Source organism: Neodiprion pinetum, chromosome 3, assembly GCF_021155775.2.
Source record: "Neodiprion pinetum isolate iyNeoPine1 chromosome 3, iyNeoPine1.2, whole genome shotgun sequence".
NCBI classification, from domain to species: Eukaryota; Metazoa; Arthropoda; class Insecta; order Hymenoptera; family Diprionidae; genus Neodiprion; species Neodiprion pinetum.
The window spans coordinates 15,651,514-15,672,500 of NC_060234.1; the positions used below are offsets into that span (position 1 = coordinate 15,651,514).

A 20,987-nucleotide genomic window follows, 5' to 3' on the forward strand; every position below is an offset into this window, starting at 1 on the left:
TGAAGAATCTGAAAAAAATACTGTACCTTCACAAGGCCTGCTCAAAGCGATAAGTGAAGTTTCAAGAATGTGTTTTTATTTTGAAATAAGTAGCAAGTTATGTAATTATTATCATTTATGTGCCCTCTCATGGTGTGTAACCGTTATTTTGAATCTCTGTAATAAAAAAACGGTGAAAAACACATTCCTGAAACTTCACTTATCGCTTTGAGCAGGCCTTGTGAAGGTACACTATTTTTTTCAGATTCTTCAATCGTGTCCTACATCGTGAAAATGACTCTGAAATAACGCTGCGACGCCGCCGCGGGGTAGCGGTGGACGGCAACCGGCTGCCCGCCATTACGTAGAGACTCGGCGCGCCGCAATTTAATGCGCATCGACACCTTTAATCATTTTTTACTCAAAAACGAAGAAAAACACCCCTCTGGAATTAATTCACAGGTTGTAGTACAGTTCAAGGAATATGTCGGAATTTTAAAAAAATTTTTTGATCGTGTCAGTCACTGTTTTAAAAATCTTTGAAAAATTAATTGTTAAATAAACAATTGATAACAACTTTTTTTTACCATTTCGTATTTTTTTTCAAATTCTATGGAGCTTTCCGCGTAATTTGAAAAAAAAATATGTTGTATCTAATTTTTTGCCAAAGTTATGAATTTTTGAAAAAAATGGGAGTCTAATTTGTTATTGTTGATAAAAAATCGAATTTTGCATTATGAGATTCGCGCTTTGGCACAAAAATGTAACTCCTCACACACAATCCACATGCCAAATTAAAAAAATATCTGAGAGATGACTGATCCGGTTGACGCGGAATAGCCCATATATATCTATATATATATTTATATGTGTATAAGTACATTGGAAATCTTGACGACTCTTGAAAAAAAAAAAAAAACATAATGAAAAAATATATATATAACAAACAACATGAATTTTTTTTTATTCGTATTTTTTGTTTTTCAAGTCAATCAAAAGTTATAATATATATATGATGAATACATATATATATAATAATTTTGAATTAACTTTCAAAATCATTTTCATCAAAAAGGTAGACGAAAAATAAATTCATGATTCCTTTTTTTTTTTATTTATATATTTTTTTCATTATAATAATTTTTTTAATTTTTAAAGAGTATTTGAAATTTGAAAGTATATATATATATATATATATATATATATGTATATATATATATATATATATATATATATATATATATATATATATATATATATCATGATTGATAATTACCTTTCGAAATCATTTTGATTCAATAGGAGGTCGAGAAATGAATTTATAATTCATGTTTTTTTCTATGTATATATTTTTTTCGTGACATGAATTTTTGTTTTTCAAAGTTAATTGAAAATCATTATATATACACATATATATATAAATATATATAAATATATATATATATATATATTTATATATATGTATATATATATATACATGTACATATATATATATATGAATATGTATGTATATTGAAATTTTTGATGACCTTTGAGAAAAGAAAAAATAAAATAAAAAAAATATATATATGACAAGAAGTATGAGTTATAAATTCATTATGTATTTTTTTTTTTGTACATAATTTTTTTTTTATAATGCGAATTTTTTTTTTCTGAAGTCAATCAAAAGTTATAATATATGTCTACATATATCATGATTTTGAATAACTTTCAAAATCATTCTTATTGAAAACGTGGACGAGAAATGAATTCTTGATTCCTGTTTTTTTTTATATATATATTTTTTACATCATAATAATTTTTTTGGATTTACATGGAAATTTGAAATTATAATGTATATACATATGTATATCATAACTGATAATTACCTTTCGAAATCATTTTTATGAACTGGGAGGTCGAGAAATGTAGTTATTATCGATGTTTTTGTTTATGTATATATTTTTTTCATAACATGAATTTTTTTTCTTAAAGTTAATTGAAAATCATTCTGCATATATATATGTATTGTAACGCTCAATTCTGTTACCCTCGGATGAGGACTCACCGTTGACACTTTGGCGCGATTCTCTACTTATCCACAATACCAAACTATAACAAAATCAATGAGGTTGGGCGCCAGATGCGTTAGCGTCGATTTTCAAACAATAATACAAATCAATAAAAATAACACAAAACCGTACAAGAAAGACAAATAGAGAACCCGTTGTATGGCTGGCTAGGCTCAGGTACGTTCGCGTACATCCCGGTAGAGTGGCGGTATTCAAGGCAGCTAACAGTAATTCCAGAATTAAAGAAAATAACAAAATAAAGAATAAACTCCAGGCAAAAGGAAAATGAACAGGTCAATCGATCATATATTGACGAGAAGTTTACATGGTTGAGACAGGCAAATAAAATGGTATCGACAGCGGTAGTTAACAAAATAAACAATCGTTGTTCCCAATAATTTCGGTAGAATAGCAGTAAACGGTAGCTTTAAAACGAGAGGCGGTAGTTAACAGAGAAAAATGAACGTAGGTCGCGAGATGCGATATAATGCAAGAATTTACTTAAAACTACACGTCACTGGGCGACGTGATCTTACCCAAGTTGCAAATGACGCTACGAAAATTATTATTCTGTCAATGAGAAACGAGAGAACTTTACTGCGATTGGTAGAAAACAACGTAACGATAGTTCGGTAGATAATACGACGAATTTACCATGAATTATAACCAGTACGAGAGATTGACATTCATTAACAATTTACAAAGTCGGCAAACGATCGACTAGATAGCCTTCGGTAAAATTATTCATAAACGGTAGATTCGATAATTTATAATTATTACGGACTTGAGGAATTAAATAATGAATTCCTAAACATCACTTTTGAGAGAATACAAAATACAAAATTACGAGAGAGTGAGAATTTCGGAGAGTTTACAAAATAAAGAAATACACTAAATACACGGCGGTACAAAACAATAATTCGCAGAACTCAATTTAACAAGGTACAGAGAAATAAATAACAGGCAAAAATAATATAAAATTGCCAATAGCAATAAAGAAAAAGTGCAGTAATATCTAGGGGCTGATTCTACGCTCGGTTGTACTCCAAGGAACTCGATATATGATACAATAGGCACAAAAATAAACGAAAATATAATAAGCAATAACAGAAATAAAATATGAAGCACACTTTTATTACAAAAGAGTATGAAATGAAATATAAAGCCAATAGGGCTCAAAATACGATAGAAAGTACAGAAGCAAGCTGATAGTAACTCACAAATAATCAGAAAAATCATAAATACATAAGAAATAATTATTCGGCAGTTATGAGGTCGCTCAGATACGAAAATAATAAATTACTGAAATCATGCAGTCACACGGCGGCTTACTGCAACTCCAGGCCGTGGACCATGATTCACACAAAACTGGCATCACACGATGCAACCAAGAAACAATAAATATGATATGAATGACCGAAATCATGCAGCCACACGGCGGCTTATTGCAACTTTAAGCCGTGGACCATGATTCACACAAAGTCGATGAATACCATAAGAAAGAATAAAAATTATGAGCAACTTCGTAACGATACAATTCAAAGGCAGAAGCCTTACCTTGGCTGTTGACTTCAGGCACACAAACTTACTCTAATTTAAATCAAACTTAGAATAATAAAACGAAAGTAGAAAGGAAGGAAAGGACTTGAATTTACAGGAAGAAGTTAACGGTAGTGCAACGATAGAGAGTATGGAAAAACGGTAGATACAATAACGGTAGAATGAAAGGAAGAAGGATCGGTAGCTTAAACCGAGAGAACAATCGGAAGGATGCGGAAAACAAAGCTGTCTCTCAGCAGGTCAAGCGTAGAATAGGAGGTCGTAGTTCGGCTCGCCGATCTTGCGGTTGTCGTGAGGTGATTCTTCTTCTTTGATTGGTGGGTTGAACCCCACCGCAAATAGGCCATCCCCCTGTGGCAAATATTGGTTACGGCGTGGTCATACGTTTTCCAAAATTACCGCTAGATGTGGCGTAATGTGCTGCTCGCGATTTCGTCGTTGACACCAACTCGTACGTTTTTGTAGCTGCTTCGGTTTACGGTCTAGGCTGCCTATCATCGGGGACTTCTTTGACAGAGGCATACACAGGGTGCCTCTCAGCCAAAGTTACCGGGTGGAGAGTGACGCCTTATTGTTCTCCTCCACCGGCTTTTGCACAGACAGTAGCTAGCTGCCTGTACCTGAGGTCGTGCAGTCAGACGGTTGGCCAAACCGTGAACCACGACCCACACAATTAGTCCTTGCCGATAGGAAGGCAGCGCGATCCTCGGAACGATGGCTTTATCAACCTGAACGTAGTGGTTTGGGGTCGGTCCGGCACCAGGCCGGTAAGTCGGAAAATGGCAGGCTACGGTCTGCCCTTCACGCCATCCTTACGGCATCCGATAGAGCTGGCGGCTGCTTCCTCTTCGAGAAACGGTGCCCTTGGCCGCCGGGAGGATTTTTATCTTCCTGTTCACCGGCAGTCGAGGCGATACGGAAGGTTTGGGTGGATGCTACCCCAGGTGTATGTAAAGGTGCACCAAGGTAGCCAGTATAGTCTGATTAGACCGTCAGTAGGCGAAGTCGTCGAGAGCTGCAAACGGTAGCTAGTGGTCCCTTGTTGGTCGGGATCGTTGTCGTCCAAGTACCTTATTAGCTTGCGCCGAAGCGCGAAATAAAGAATTTACAAAAAAGAATTAGTTAAACGTACTTATTGCCTATTTTGTGTCGAGTTCGGTTGGAGTACCCTGCTGAGGACGCGTAAACTAGGAATAATAGCGGTTGTGTGCCCTTGTGACGGGTGACTCTGAAACGCCACGTTACAATATATATATATATATATATATATGTATATATATATATATATACACATTAATATTATACATTAATATTATACATTAATATAACTGAATATAAATGGAGGCAATTAAGTTAAATAATTTGATAAAATAAAAAAATGATCAATTTGAATAAATTATTTTTCCTAAATTGAAGAATAATTAATTTTTAAAAATTAAAAATATGAAATTAAATAAATAATCATTTATTCATCTGTATGTTTCCTTCAAATTTCATGATAAGTTCTAATCCATTGTATAAATGTTCCAAATTATGATTCATAAAGTAAATTAAATGGCATTTTTCTAATGAATAATATTTTTATTTTAATCAATATGTGAGCAGATAATTAAAAAATATATAGGAATTTTTTTAATAATTATACATAATTTTAAAAAATTTAATTAATGTAAAAAACATTTTTTTTTGCAAAAATTTTACTTTTTTTAAAAGTAAATTAAAAATTATCATATTATATATATATATATATATATATACATAATTAAAATAAAAACATTAAATTATTATTTAATTAAAATAAATTTAAATATATTTAAATAAATAAATGTAAAAAAAATAAATAAATCCATTTCTTAATTTATATGAATTATAATTGATAAAAATTTTAATAGAAGACATTTCAATTTCATAAATAAATTTACAGTTTATCGCCTAAATTCAGCCATTTTATCAAATATTGAATAAATGATTATTTTCAACTAACCATAGAAACATTGGCACATTATACTTTATATTTGGAATCTGATCAGGAATATTTGGATTATCATCTAGAATAATTATTCCCATAGAACTAGGAACACCTTCATCATTTATTGGTGATGATCAAATTTGTAACATAATCGTAACATCTCATGCATTCTTAATAATTTTTTTTATAGTTATACTTATTACAATTGGATGATTTGAAAATTGACTAATTCCTCTAATACTAGGAGCCCCAGATATAGCTTTCCCCGAATAAATAATGTAAGATTTTGATTGCTTCCACCATCATTAATCTTACTAATTTCAAGAAGATTAGTAGATTCAGGTACAGGTACAGGTACAGGTTGAACAGTTTACCCTCCATTATCAAGAAGTCTTGGACACTCAGGACCATCTGTTGATTATACAATTTTTTCTTTACACATAGCAGGAATTTCATCAATTCTTGGGGCAATCAATTTTATTTCTACAATAATTAATATACGACCAAAAGGAATAAGATTTGAACAAATACCTTTATTCGTTTGAGCAGTAAAATTAACAGCTATTCTTCTTTTATTATCTCTTCCAGTTCTAGCAGGAGCAATTACAATATTATTAACAGATCGAAATATAAATACAACTTTTTTTGATCCTTCAGGAGGAGGAGACCCAATCTTATACCAACACTTATTTTGATTTTTCGGACACCCAGAAGTTTATATTCTAATTTTACCAGCCTTCGGAATAATTTCACACATTATTTCACAAAAATCAGGAAAAAAAGAAACATTTGGAACTCTTGGAATAATTTATGCAATAATAACAATTGGACTATTAGGATTTGTAATATGAGCCCACCATATATTCACTGTAGGTAGAGATGTTGATACACGAGCTTACTTTACCGCCGCTACAATAATTATTGCAATCCCTACTAGTATTAAAATTTTTAGATGATTAGCAACTCTATATGGATCTAAAATAAATTTTAGATCATCAATACTATGAACATTGGGATTCATCTTTCTCTTTACAATAGGAGGATTAACAGGAATTATACTTTCTAACTCTTGTATTGATATTATTCTACATGACAAATATTATGTTGTAGCACATTTTCATTATGTTTTATCTATAGGAGCAGTATTTGGAATTATAGCAGGTTTCATTTACTGATACCCATTATTTACTGGAATAACATTAAATATAAAATGATTAAAAATTCAATTTACTATTACATTCTTAGGAGTAAATATAACTTTCTTTCCTCAACATTTTTTAGGTTCAAATGGTATACCACGTGGATACTCTGATTACCCTCATGCATTTACAATATGAAATATTATCTCAACAATTGGGTCAATTATATCATTTATTAAAGTACTATACCTAATTTTTATTATTTGAGAAAGAATGTCAACTCAACGACAAATTATATTCATAGAAATTACAAACTCATCTATTGAATGAAAACAAAAATTTCCACCTTCAGATCATAGATATGAAGAAATTCCAAGAATAACAAGGAAATTCTATTACGGCAGAAAAATGCATTGAATTTAAACCCCATAAATAAAGTTTTAAACTTTTTTTAGAAAATGATAACCTGATCAAGAATAAATTTTCAAAACGCTAATTCTCCTATTATAGAACAATTAATCTTATTTCATGATTATACTATAATTATTTTAATTTTAATTACAGTCTCAATTTTATATTTAATATTAACAATATAATTAAATGAATTTACTAATAAAAACCTTGTAAATAAACAAAACATTGAAATTATTTGAACAATAACCCCTTCAATATTACTAATCTTTATTGCTATACCATCAATTCATCTACTATACTTAACAGGCGAAATTAATAAACCCCTAATTACAATCAAAACAATTGGGCATCAATGATATTGAAGATACGAATACTTAGACTTCAAAAATATCGAATTTGACTCTTATATAAATAAATCAATTAATAAAAATTCTTTCCGTTTATTAGATGTAGATAATAACACAATTATTCCCTTAAATACACAAATTCGTATAATTGTTAGATCAAATGATGTAATTCACTCTTGAACAATTCCTAGACTAGGACAAAAAATTGATGCAATTCCAGGACGATTAAATCAAATTAGATTATTAATCAAACGACCAGGATTAATATTTGGACAATGTTCAGAAATTTGTCGAGCCAATCATAGATTTATATCAATTGTTATAGAAAGAATTCCAATAATTTATTTTTTAAAGTGAATTAATTCATTTTAATTCATTAAGTGACTGAAAAGCAAGCAATGATCTCTTAAATCATTTTATAATATATGAGCAAATATTCTTAATGAAAAGAATTAATTTATTAAAATAATAGTTAGTCAAACTATAAATATTAGGAAAATCTATTATTCTTTTATTCCACAGATATACCCTATAAATTGATTATTTTTATATACAATTTTTACTATTCTTTTTATTACAATTATTATTATAGCATACTTGAGAAAAAAAAATTTTTTTTAAAAAAAATTCGATAAATTTTTTAAGAAGAAAAAATTTAACTTTTGAAAATGATAATAAATTCATTTTCCATTTTCGATCCAACTTCAACATTTTTTCCTAACCTAAACTTAAATTGATCAAGAACATTAATTGGAACTTTCCTATTTCCATCAACAACTTTTTGATTAATTATATCACGGAAAAATATTTTATGATGAAAATTAATATATATAATTCATTCAGAAGTAAAAATTTTATTAGGTAATTTTAAAATTAACAGAACGTTAATTTTCTCATCTTTATTTTTATTTATTTTATTTCATAATTTTATAGGTCTTTTTCCCTATATTTTTACTAGAACTAGACATTTATCAAATAGAATTACATTATCATTATCTTTATGATTAAGACTCGTACTATTTGGGTGATTAAAAAATATAAATCATATATTTACCCATCTTGTACCTCAAAATACACCAAATGCATTAATACCTTTTATAGTATTAATTGAATCAATCAGAATTTTAATTCGCCCTTTAACACTTGCGGTACGATTAACAGCAAATATTATTGCAGGCCACTTATTAATAACCTTATTAAGAAGAATCGGAACAAAAATTAATATATTATCATCATCTTTTTTAGTAATTAGACAAATTTCTTTATCAATTTTAGAATTCGCTGTTTCAATTATTCAGGCTTATGTTTTTATAGTGTTAATCACCCTATACTCTAGAGAAGTAAACTAATGTCAAATAAAAATATATCCTTTCCTCAACATCCATTTCATTTAGTTAATTACAGACCTTGACCTTCATTAGGATCATTAGCTGTAATAATTCTACTTTTAGGTTCTATTAAATGATTCAATTTCGAAATAAAAAATATATTAATATTAGGAATTCTAATCACCATTTTAATTATAATTCAATGATGACGAGACATCATTCGAGAAAGAACTTATCAAGGATTACATACATCAAATGTAATAATAGGAATAAAATTAGGAATAATTTTATTCATTATTTCAGAAGATTTTTTCTTTTTATCTTTTTTTTGAGCATTTTGTCATAGATCCCTCTCACCTTCAATTGAAATTGGGAGAATAATACCACCCAAAAATATTACACCATTTAACCCTTATGATATTCCTTTATTAAATACAATTATTTTAGTTTCTTCAGGAGCAACAATTACATGAGCCCACCATAGATTAATAAATAATATAAAAAAGGAAACACTTAAAAGAATATTATTAACAAGCATTCTAGGTATTACTTTCTCAATCTTACAATGCTACGAATATTTAGAAGCACCATTCACTATAGCAGATTCAGTTTACGGATCAACTTTCTTTATTGCTACAGGATTTCACGGAATTCATGTTTTAATTGGTACAACATTTATTATAATTAACTTATTTCGAGTATATTTAAATCATTATTCTAATTTTCATCACTTTGGATTTGAAGCAGCAGCATGATACTGACATTTCGTAGATGTAATTTGACTTTTCCTTTATATTTCTATTTACTGATGAAGAACCTACCAATATAATTTATATAATATAACTTAAGTATAATTGATTTCCAATCAATAAGTCTAATAAAATTTAGTATAAATAATTAAATTAATATTTAATACCTTAATAATAATTATAATACTTACTATTATTATATTAACTATTTCAATAATCTTATCAAAAAAAACATTTTATGAATTAGAAAAAAATTCACCCTTTGAATGTGGATTTGACCCAAAAGGATACCCTCGTATATCATTTTCTATTCTTTTTTTTTTAATTGCAGTTATTTTTTTAATTTTTGATGTAGATGTAACATTAATATTACCAATAATTATAACCTTAACAATTTCAAATATAAAAATTTGACTATTTATAGTATCATACTTTATCTTAATTTTATTGTTAGGATTATATTATGAATGAAAATTTGGGGCACTAAATTGAATTTAAAAATTATAAAAATGAATTAAATTTTATATTCAGTTTCGGCCTGAAATTATAGTTATTTATTAATAACTCTACTTTATGGGATAATAGTTAAATATAACATTTGATCTGCATTCAAAAATTATAATTATTAATTAATTTATCTTAGATAATTTATATTAAAAATTAATTGAAGCCAAAAAGAGGCTAATTATTGTTAATAATAAAAATGAATATAAATTCCAATTAAATAGATATATAAAATAAAAATGCTTCTAACTTTTTATTAAATGATTAAAATTCATTTATATTTCTAATTTATATAGTTTACAAAAACATTACATTTTCATTGTGAAAATAAATTATTTAATTTTATAAATTAAATGTTTAAAGATTTAAATAAATCATCATATTATCTTTAATAATATACTTTTAATTTTAAGCTATTTAAACATTTATAACATAAATAAATAATAAAAAAATAAAAAAGCAAATAATAAAAATAAATTTAAAATATTATTAAAATAAAAAATCAATAAATCTATAAATATATAAAAATTTTTCATAAAAATTATAATAATTCTTCTTTTATAAAATTCTAATCAATTTTGATTAAAATTTAATGTTAATTCTTTATTTATAAATGCAATATTTTTAATTAAACCATCAGTAGAAATAACAGGTAAAAACCATATTGTTCTAAAAAATAACTTTAAAAAATTAAACTTCAATTTAAACGTTTCAACATTTAAATAATAAACAAAAAATCCAAATAATGTACCTAAAAAAATAATTAAAATTGGTAAAATTTTTATATAAAAAGGCAAAATAATGACATATCTATAAGGAAAAATCAATCATCTAAACATAGAACCTCCTAAAATTACCATCAATATCATAAAATATATTGAATTATTTATATAAACATCATAATCATTTAAGGGGGTATTCTAGTGTAGAAATTTGAAAAAATCGTTTTTTTTTTTTTTATATTTTCAAAGCTTAACCTTTCAAGAATGTGTCCTTAAAAGGACAAGTCAAAATTTCAATTATTTTCAGAGATATAGCTATTTTAGTGACACGTCTTCAATACTGGCTCGGCTGGAACGAATTTTACTCGAAACTTTAAACGCGTTTTTCTCAAAACTACATTTTTCAAAACGGTTGACATGATTTCTCAAGTTCTATTGAACCGATTTACTTGAAATTTGGTGAGAATCTTCTCAATACATGTCTCTATTGCACAAACTATTATTATAACGAAATAATAATTTTGACTATTTTTAAAAAATTCAGAAACGTCCAAAAAAGTCAAAAAAAACGTATTATTTTTTCGGACAGCCGTAATTTGGCAAAAAAAAAATTTTTTTCGACTTTTTTTTAGTTAGTACGATAGCTGCATTTATTTAGATTACTAATCTTTTTTTTTTTTTTCCTCTGATTTTGAAAATGCTTGCAATCGTGACAACATTGGCGCGCCATTTTTTTTGTACCCCCCACTTCAACAACTCATAGCACTTTCAATTTTGTATTTTTTGACTTGTTTTTTTTTTTTTTGTAATCGTGAAATAATAATAAACGCCTGATAAAAAAATGGATGGTAAAAATATTTTTTGTTTTTTGTTTATAGCACTTCAAAAAACACCTCAAATTCATGCCTCTACACTAGAATACCCCCTTAAATAATTTAATCTAATTATATTATACCAACCTAATAAAGAAAAATAAATCAAACGAAAAGTATAAGAAACAGTGAAAAAAGTTGAAATAAAAAAAATAAATATAATAAATATATAATTATAATTTAATATTAAAACTATTTCCAAAATTATATCCTTAGAGTAAAACCCAGCTAAAAAAGGAAATCCACATAAACATAAATTAGAAAAATGAAAACATATAGAAGTAAATGGTATTTGATTAAATATTGAACCTGATAAACGAATATCCTGAAAATTATTCAATTCATGAATAAAAACTCCTGAACATATGAATAATAATGCTTTAAAAAATGCATGTATTAAAAGATGAAAAAAGCCAAAAACTTAAATCCTAAAAATAAAATTTTTATTATTAAGCCTAATTGACTTAAACTTGATAAAGCAATAATTTTTTTTAAATCAAATTCAAAATTTGCATTTAATCCTGACATAAATATAGTTAATCTAGATAATAATAAAAATAGAATAATAAAATTCTCTCCATTAAATAAATTTTCAAATCGAATTAATAAATAAACTCCTGCCGTTACTAAAGTAGAAGAATGAACTAATGAAGATACAGGAGTAGGAGCTGCTATTGCCGCAGGAAGTCAAGAAGAAAAAGGAATTTGAGCACTTTTAGTAAATGAAGCAATCAAAATTATTAAAGTAATTACTATTATAAAAGAATTATATTTTGAAAAATCTGTTTAAAAATAAAAATTTCAACCCCCAAAATTTATTATTCAAGAAATTGATAATAATAAAAAAATTTCACCAATACGATTAGAAATAACAGTTAATATACCAGCATTAAAAGACTTAACATTTTGATAATAAATTACTAAACAATAAGAAATTAATCCTAACCCGTCCCAACCTAATAAAATACTAATTAAATTTGGACTAACAATTATTAATATCATTGATACAATAAATAAAATTACTAATATAATAAACCGATTCAAATTTAAATCATTTATTATATAAGAATTTCTATATAAAATTACCAAAGAAGAAATAAATAAAACTGTTCTTATAAAAATTAATGATATCCAGTCAAACAAAAATGTTATTACTACACAAGGAGAATTAATTTCAATCAAATTATACCCAAAAAAATAGACTGAATCATATAATAAAAAATAAATACTTAATATAAATAAAACTAATCTAATAAAAAAAATTATATCGAGATAAACAAATATTCAATATAAAAATAATTTGAAAACTAAATTTAATTTTCTTTGACACCACAAATCAATATTTTATATGAACTATTTAAATTAATTTATATTCAAGCAATAAAAGATTCTCTATTTAGAATAATTAAATTTAAAGGAATTCAATGTAATATTAATAAAATATACTCAGGAATATTACCTTGAGAAAATGAATAAAAAAAATAATTTATTTTACCATGTTGAGTAATATATATATTAATTTCAAAAAAAAGAAAAAATTTCCTATCATTAATCTCCAAAATTAATATTTTAATAAACTGTTTTTCGAAATTTTAATAAAATATAAGTTTTAATAGTTTATTAAAAATATTGATTTTGTAAATCAAAGAAAAAAAATTTTTTTTTTTAAAACTAATTAAGATAAATTTATTTAAATTAATTAACAAAAATTAATTAAATATTTAACGAAAACTCCATTTACAATAGGATTAATCTTACTAATCCGAACATCTTTAATTTCTGTAACATCAGGAATGTTAAATATAAGATTTTAATACTCATTTATAATTTTTTTAATTTTTTTAGGAAGATTTTTAATTATTTTTATTTATGTATCAAGATTAATCTCAAACGTAAAATTTCTTTTTAACAAATGAATAATAATAAATATTATCATAATTATTTTAATATTTATATTAATAATTAATTATAATAAAATAAATTTCATATTTGAAGATACAATAAAATTACCTTATATCTCTCTATCTAATAAAAAAGTTTCAAACAAATGAACGCAGAAAAAGATTATAATAACAATAGTAAAAAAAGATTATAATAACAATAGTATACGCATGAAGTTGGCGGTGGGGTGAGATCCCGAAAACGAAACAAAAAGCATCTAGCAAACCCTTTGACAGCTGTCATCGGCTGTTTATGACAGTCTTTGACAAATATATTTATAGGTATCTGTTTCTGACGCGCAAACAATGAACATGCAAACGAAAATTATCACGATGATTCCCGACAGGAATTGTCTTTTTCGCGCGTTGGCGTATTGTCTATACGGCACTCAAGATCGACACGCAGAGGTAAGACTGAGTATCGTTTCAAATATAGTGGATAATTGGTCTACATTTGCGGGTTTTATTACAGGTAATGAGTCAAACGGTGCTGTGATTAGGTGACCTGGTGATTACAAATCACATATGAATAAAAATGCAATATATGCAGCTGCGGATATTTTTAGGATATGTTTAATCGTGTATCGCGAAGAACAAATTCATCCACACCGGATCGGATCACAAAATGGAACACAATTCTCGCTACTCTTCACCGGCGCCGGAGACAGTGGACACTTTGATGTCTTACAGAACAAAAATAAAATTCAGATAGTGAGTAATAAGTATGAAAAGTAACAATCAAATAATAGTAAATCTAAATATATCACCAAACAGTCAAAAGGACAGCCAGGATTTACGATGACAATGGAGAAAGGAGGAGTTTCAAGCAGCAAACAAGGCGATGAAGATGGTGGATGGTCGGAAGTATCACAAAAGAAATAGGAAAATAAAATTGTAAGTGCGAAGAACCAAATAAGCCATAGAATAATATCCACCAAATATTCGTATAACCAGGAAAGAGGACGACCAGGATCGATGTTGACCACAAGAGAAAGAGGTGTTTTGCGGAATGAACATCAACGCAAATATAGAGAAAAAAATAATATAAAGAAGGTGATTTTGGAGAATAACCGGCAGAGCGGCAGTAAAAATAATTCAACGAAGGGTGTCGAAGAATTAGAAGAATCGATTGCGATGATTGATTCGGAAAATAAATCGAGAGGACGACCAACTAATGTGATGTACAAAGAAGAGCGAAAAATTAGACGACGGGAACAACAGCGAAAATATAGGGAAGCGAACAAAAAATATCATACTGGCTTTTCAACCAACGAACAGAAAGGAGGAGTTTCAACCAGCAGACAAGGCGATGAAGATGGTGGATGGTCGGAAGTATCACAAAGGAAAAAGGAAAATAAAATTTTAAGTGAGAAGAACCAAATAAGCCAGAGAATAATAGTAAACAAATATTCCTATAACCAGGCAAGAGGACGACCATGATAGATGTTGACCACAAGAAAAAGAGGTGTTTTACGGAGTGAACAGCAACATAAATATAGAGAAAAAAAAAATATAAAGAAGGTGATTTTGTAGAATAACGGGCAGAGCGGTAGCAAAAATAATTCAGCAAGTCAAGGAGATAGACAGATATCAATAGAGAAGGAACACCAATTTTCAACCAACAAATGGAAGCTTAGATTGATGAAAAAAAGAAAAGTAAGCACAGAAAGAATAGATGTGGACAGCAAGTGCAGGACCTGTCATTAAATCAACATGAAGGAATTCGCCTGTCTACTAGACAATGCGTAAGGAAATAGTGAGGCGCGAAGCGCCGAACTACGAGGCGCGCAGCGCCGAGTGCCCGAGGCGCGTAGCGCCGAGATGGGGTTGGCGCGCGAAGCGCGCAGGGGCGAAGCCCCTAGTAATTATATAATTTAAAATCAAGTATAAAATTAAGAATTAAAGCTAATCCCTTAAAACTTTTATATCAAAAATAATTATTTTCATAAATTAAAATAATTAAAAATGATATTTAAATTAAATTTATTTATCAAAAAACTAGATAACTTAAAAACCGAAAAACATTTCATTTCCATTTAAAATTTAAAAATAATTACTAAGCATTAAAAATAATTTTAAATTAAATAGCTCTTTTCAATTCGAGAAAAATATTAATTTATATTATTTTTTCAATTAACACTGATACACAAGGTACAATAAATAGTATATACTTTTTTGAAAATTTCATTTTTGTAAATATTTCAAATTTCTATCATTATACAATTAAACTATAATTTAAATTATTTTTTCTTTCAACAATACTGAAATTATAAATTTAGTAAAAATATTTTTATTGATAAAAAAATTTTAAATATAAAAAATATAATTTATCAATTTCAAATTAAGTTGAATTGGACAACTATTTAATTTATTGCAAATAAAAAAAATCCTTCTAAATAATTTGAATTCTAAATACACTTTCCAGTATATTTACTTTGTTACGACTTATCCCATTTTATAATGAGAGTGACGGGCGATTTGTACATATTTAGTTCTTAATTCGAATAAATATAATTTCAAATTTTACTAGTAAGTCCAATTTTAAATAAATATGTCAATTTAATATCCAAAAATAAAATTTTGATTGTAATTCATTTAAACTTTAATATAAGCTACATCTTGATCTGAGATGAAATTTCTATAAAATTAAATGAAAATTAATAGTTTTGAAAAAATATTCTGTAACGAAAATAAATAAACTCAATTAATTAAAGTAAGATTTATCGCGGATTATCGTTTGATGAACAAATTCCCCCAATTATTTTTAAATACAGCCAATTTTTTCAATTTTAAAGAACACAACTATTAATTATTAAAATGTAATATTAACATCTCAAATAATGAGGTATCTAATCCTAGTTTAAATTTTAGATTTCATAAACTATAATATATATATATATATATATATATATATATATATATATATATATATATATATATATATAATCAAAAAATTCTATTTCACCATAAAGATCTTTTTAATTAAATATGAATAAATGAATACAATTTATTAATTAAAAATAATAACTTGTATAAAACGTTTAACCGCTACTGCTGGCACAATTTTTGTGTCTATACTTTTATATTATTCATAATTCTAAATTTCTTTAATTATTAAAATTAAATGCTGCAAAATAATATTTTTGATCAATCAAAAAAATGCATGCAAAAAAAAAATTATACTAGTATAGAAACCAAAATCAAACTTTAATAAAAAACAAATAAAAATTATAATATATATATATATATATTATTTAGTGTAATAAGCACAAAGATTTTTGAAATCTTTAGAAATAGTTCAATTCTTTTATTAATAAAATAAGATTTGAAAACAAATTTTTATATGAAACTTTGAAGGTTATTAGTTTGATTGGGTCAAACTCTTAATTTTATAGTTAGATATACATATAACATTAAATTGCGAATTGAAAATTACGAAAATTATGACAATTTTTTCAAATTAAATATTAAAATATAATAAAATAGAAAAAGTCATTAATATATTAAGACATCGAATGAAATAATTATAATGAAATAGAACAATTATTGTGAAAATAATAAATGTCAAAAAAATTGAAAAATAAAAAATATGATTTATTAATTTCAAATTTTTATATTAGTTAAATTTTGTGGAATTATATATAATTATCAAAAAAATCTTATGTATTTTTTAATTATCTGCTTACAAATTGAATAAAATAAAAATAGCATTCATTAGAAAAATGCCATTTGATTCACTTTGTGAGTTGTAATTTGGAACATTTATACAATGGTTTACAACTTATAATGGAATTCAAAGAAAACATACAGATAGATAAATGATTGTTTATTTAATTTCATTTTTTTAATTTTTAAAAATTAAATATTCTTCAATTTAAGAGAAATAATCTATCTGAATTAAACATTTTTTGATTTTATTCAATTATTTTACTTAATTGCCTTTATTTATATTCAATTATATTAATGTATAATATCAATGTGAAGTATTAATGTGTGTATATATATGTATATATATATATATATTGTTACGTGGGGGTGAGTGTGTACTGAGCGGTGGTAGTTAATGATCAATTGAATAATCTAGCTCCCACGTAACGACAATGAATAATAATTAAATCTAAGAAAAGACTTACCTTTCGGTAAGCCGGTAATTTGTAGGATCGTGTCGCTATAGACCTGTACAGGTCTGTGAGGTTTGTTTAAATAGTTGAGGCTATTTTATAATAAAGAAAATGGGAAGAAGGTCGCTCAAAATAAATGTTTAAAAAGATTTAACTGGTAAAAGATGAAGTATATTCTGGTTCAATTTAGTTATTGAAATATCTGGTAACAATCGATGGTGATAATTATATATATGAGCCAAAAATAACAATTTATAAAGGTTTCAAATTGAATAAAAAATCGCGTGTTATACTATTCTAGAAGATAATATTATTTGGTACCAGGAACATCTACTCTGAACGATGGTTATAACTAGCTGGTCGTGATAATTGTATTGTATCTCTCTTTTTAGATTATCTTAAATCGTTTAATATTATATATATATATTCAATATATATATTTAATCGTTTAGTCTTATTTGTTAATTCTTGGAAACAATAAGTGGAATTTAATTGGGGGTAGTGAAGCTAGCCACCAATTCTATGCTTGGTTTTTGTGAATTTACTGAAGTAGTTTTGATTATCAAGGTGAAACAAGAATTCGTCTAATTTCGAAGATTAACACTCGGATTGACTTAGCTTTTTGGTGAATCGGTCGACGAGATTGAGAGCCGTCGGATCGTGTCGGTCTGCGTCGGTAGAATGCTGGACCAGGGGCCTCACCTCAAATTTGGAAGAGTTGATGAATCGAATGATGTTGAACGTTGGTCACTTAGTCTTTGTGAATTTAGAATGATATCTTGTTATCGAAAGTTTGAAAGTGTCTGTTTGTGATTTTGATGATAAGTTAAAATTGATTGGAACGATTATTTATTAAAAATGATAGTGTAATTATTATTATTTTTACTTAAGATTACCTGATTCGCTTGAATCAGGGCCGAACTCAATTTTAACTAAGGAAAATGGAATATCATAAAAATGTCTATTCGCGAAATGACGAGATTTAGTAAAGAACAGAAAAGATGGAAATGTAGAAGATAGTGAGTCTTTTGCAGCTAACAGAATAACTGAATGCTCGAATTTAACGAATTAGCGCGAGACTTTAGGTCGGTCACAACTAAGATTTTCCAAACGCTACTCTTGCTCGAGAGGGCTAATCCGGGTTTACGTCCACGCACTTCGCGACTTGACAGACGAAAGACGCGGCTTCTTGGGCCCGAGGGTCCAAGGAGCTGCAGTTGTAATTAGTTACAACGGTAATTAGCCAATGAGGTGCGAGGGCGTCCTCCTGGCGCCCAAATCCACGTGGTCAGCGTTACTTCTCGCTCTTCGACGGTGTTCCGGCGATTCTCAATCTCGTCGGTGACACATTGGAAATATGAACAAAAGATATTTGCATGCAATGTTCACACATTCATTCATACAGTCCAATGAGTAATCTATTTTAATTTGATGGTCCTGAAGGTAGTGGTTTATCCTAGTTATTGATTATAATTTTAATTTAAAAAGAGGAATATTTCCAGGCTGAGCGCTACTGATACTAACTCAGCAGTCTCTCATCTCAGTTCTTGGTACCAGATAAATAGAATAAAGTTGAACCTTATACTAGGGATCATCGTTGGTCTCTACGTGACTTTTGCCAGGAGGGGTGGAACTCGCCGTTATTAGAATATGAGATTTTGATAAAATGATATCTGTGCAGTGAAGAAATTAAAGAAATGAAATGAAATGGAATTTTGAAAAAGGTACGCCAAGGCGGTACGTCGGGGCGTAACATATATATATATATATATATATTATAATTTTTAATTTACTTTTAAAAAAAGGGAAATTTGAAAAAAAAAAATTTTTCTACATCGACTAAATTTTTCAAAATTACACATAATTATTAAGAAAATCCAATATATTTTTCAATTATCTGCTCACATGTTAATTAAAGTAAAAATATTATTCATTAGAAAAATGCCATTTAATTTACTTTATGAATTGTAATTTGGAACATTTATACAATGAATTGGAACTTATTATGAAATTTAAAGAAAACATATAGATGGATGAATGATTATGTATTTAGTTTCATATTTTTAATTTTTGAAAATTAATTATTCTTCAATCAGAGAAAGATAATTAATTCAAATTAATCATTTTTTCATTTTGTTGGATCATTTAACTTAATTGCCTCCATTTATATTCAATTATATCAATGTATAATATGAATGTATAATATTAATGTGTATATATATATATGTATATATATATATTATAATTTTAAATTTACTTTTAAAGAAAGAAAAATTTTTCAAAATGAAAATTTCTTCACATTAATTAGATTTTTCGAAATTATACATAATTATTAGAAAATTCTATATATTTCTTAATTATCTGCTCAAATATTAATTGAAATAAAAATATTATTCATTAGAAAAATGCCATTCAATTTACTTTATGGATTGTAATTTGGAACATTTATACACTGGATTGGAATTTATTATGGAATTTAAAGAAAACATACAGATAGATGAATTATTATTTATTTAATTTCATATTTTCAATCTTTAAAAATTAATTGTTCTGTAATTTAAGAAAAATAATTTATTCAAATAAATCATTTTTATTTTATTAAAGTATTTAACCTAATTACCTCCATTCATATTCTATTATGCCGAGAGTCTCGTTCTCCAGATTACAAGGTAGTACCGCTACTTCTCGCACGATGTCGCCACAATCTTCAGAATATAAAATTCACAACCCATTTTCCCTTCTTCCTTCCGCTCTCCCGCTCATGCGTCATCACGTTCTTTGTGCGTGGTGGCGTCACTTCTTCGCGAAGGTTTTCTTCAAGAAATCTAGAAAAAATTAAACTAACGACGAAATAAAAACATGCCCAAGTCAAGGAAAAGGTCGCGAGAATCCCGGGAGGAGGATTGCGACAGACTCTGGCGAAGACTGAAGAAGCTGGAGGAAAAAATCGAGCGCCGACGCGAACGTCCGTCGACGGCGGCGCAATCCAGCGAAACAGATCGAGAATCGGTTTTACAGAGGCAGAATCAGGCCCCGGTTACAGGTAAGAGGCGAACACGCAGTTTCAGGGCATCTCCATCCCCCTTGGCGGTACTCTCACAAGTCTGTGACTCAGTATCCGTGCATTTTGGTCTAGAGTCATGTAAAAGTCCGAACGGACCAAACATCACCTAGATGCATTCTCGTTCTTGCAGAACCCTCTGTCAGAGACGAAGACACTTCGTCACAAAAGGAAAATTTAGAGGATTTCTCTTCTAATTTGACAGTCGGTCTGCTAGAAGCGAATATGGCT

The 20,987-nt window shown here is 27.5% G+C and overlaps 3 pseudogenes; 2 read left to right on the forward strand and 1 right to left on the reverse strand.

Annotated features, from left to right (window-relative positions):
- Positions 1-7,156: 7,156 nt before the first annotated feature.
- On the forward strand, positions 7,157-7,816 carry LOC138190609 (cytochrome c oxidase subunit 2-like; annotated as a pseudogene).
- Positions 7,817-8,807: 991 nt separating this feature from the next.
- On the forward strand, positions 8,808-9,616 carry LOC138190610 (cytochrome c oxidase subunit 3-like; annotated as a pseudogene).
- Positions 9,617-10,871: 1,255 nt separating this feature from the next.
- LOC124214360 (NADH-ubiquinone oxidoreductase chain 5-like) lies at positions 10,872-20,325 on the reverse strand (annotated as a pseudogene).
- Positions 20,326-20,987: the final 662 nt, after the last annotated feature.